The following is a 1,894-nucleotide window of genomic DNA, read 5'->3' on the forward strand; positions in this document are numbered from 1 at the left end:
CCTATTCAGGCGATAAGAACACACATGCTCACCCTTCCATACAAGAGGGAAGAGTCTTAGTGATTGTATAGGTCCTCAAATCAGGTGCGTCAGGGTGGGATCCCTGTGGACACAGGAGAAATTCCGTTATCAATGGTAAGTTCTTACCATAACGGTATATTTCTCCGGCTGGGTCCACAGGTTATCCACAGGATAACATTGGGATTCCCAAAGCCATTATTAGTGGTGGGGACGCTCCAGATTAACCAGGAGAAACTTTTGCCCGAATTCCACGTCATGAGAGGCAAAAGTATCCAAGGCATAATGTCTAATGAACGTGTTAATGGAAGACCATGTGGCTGCCTTACAAATCTGTTCTGCTGAAGCACCATGTTGTGCTGCCCATGAAGGACCTACCCTACATGTAGAGTGCGCAGAGACATTAGTCGGAATAGGGAGATCAGCACGAGAATATGCTTCTGAGATCGTCATTCAAAGCCATCTTGCTAGCGTCTGTTTAGTAGCAGGCAATCCTCTTTTGTGAAATCCGTAGAGAATAAAGAGAGAATCTGTCTTTCTGATGGCACTAGTACGATCTACGTAAATTCTTAATGCACGGACTACGTCCAGCGACGCTTCTCCCGCAGACAGTCCCGATACCTGAAAAGCCGGGACTACAATTTCTTCGTTCAGGTGAAACTTTGAGACCACCTTCGGAAGATAACAAGATCTAATTCTGAGAACTGCTTTATCTGGATAAAAGATCAGAAAAGGAGACTTACACGACAGTGCTCCTAAATCTGACACTCTTCTAGCTGACGCCATCGTCAGTAGAAAGAGAACTTAAGCCATCAACCATTTAAAATCTGCTCTCTTAAGCGGTTCAAGTGGAGGTTTTAATAACCAGATTTAAATTCCAGGGTACTGCAGGAGGAACAAACAGTGGTTGAATGTGCAACATTCCCTGAAAAAAAGTACGCAAATCCTGTAGGTTAGCAATCTTTTTCTGAAACCATACAGTTAATGCTGATACTTGAACTCTCAAGGAAGCTACCTTTAAACCTTTATCAATTCCTGCTTGGAGGAAATCCAAAACCCTGGATACTTTAAAAGATCTTGGATCCATACCCCCTTCGTTACACCAATGAATTTAGGCCTGCCATTATCGATGATAAATACGAGCTGAAGAAGGTTTTCTTGCTCTAAGCATGGTTTAAATTACCTGTTGTGAGAATCCTCTTGCTTTTAGGATAGAGGGTTCAACAGCCACGCCGTCAAAGATAGCCGTTCCAGATGGCTGTGATAACAAGGCTCCTGCATTAGTAGATCTGGACGTTGAGGAAGCAGAACTGGAGCTTCCACGGACATCCTTAGTAGATCTATGTACCAATGCCTTCTGGGCCAGGCTGGACCTATTAGAATGATGGCTCCCTTTGCTTGCTTTATTTTCCTCACCACCCTGGGTAACAGGGAGATTGGAGGAAACAGATATGCCAGATGAAATTCCCATTTCACTGACAGTGCGTCTACAAGGATCGCCCTGGGATCCTTTGTTCTCGACCCGTATTCCGGAACTTTGTTGTTCAAACGGGACGCCATGAGACCCCATCTGTTTACTAGAGTTTAAAATACTTCCGGGTGTAATGCCCATTCGGTCTCCTGAATGGTGTGTCGACTGAGAAAGTCCGCTTCCCAGTTCAGCACTCTTGGCACAAACACTGCGGACAATGCCGGAAGATGGAGTTCTGCCCATCTTAGTATGTGAGTTACTTCTTCCATCAGTCTTTTGCTGTGAGTTCCTCCCTGATGGGTGAGGTACGCTACTGCTGTTGCATTGTCTGACCGGATCTGAACTGGTCTTCCTTGCAGAATGTCCTTTGCCTGAACCAGAGCCATATATATGGCCCTTATTTCC

The sequence above is a fragment of the Pseudophryne corroboree genome, chromosome 6, assembly GCF_028390025.1.
Source record: "Pseudophryne corroboree isolate aPseCor3 chromosome 6, aPseCor3.hap2, whole genome shotgun sequence".
Lineage (NCBI taxonomy): Eukaryota > Metazoa > Chordata > Amphibia > Anura > Myobatrachidae > Pseudophryne > Pseudophryne corroboree.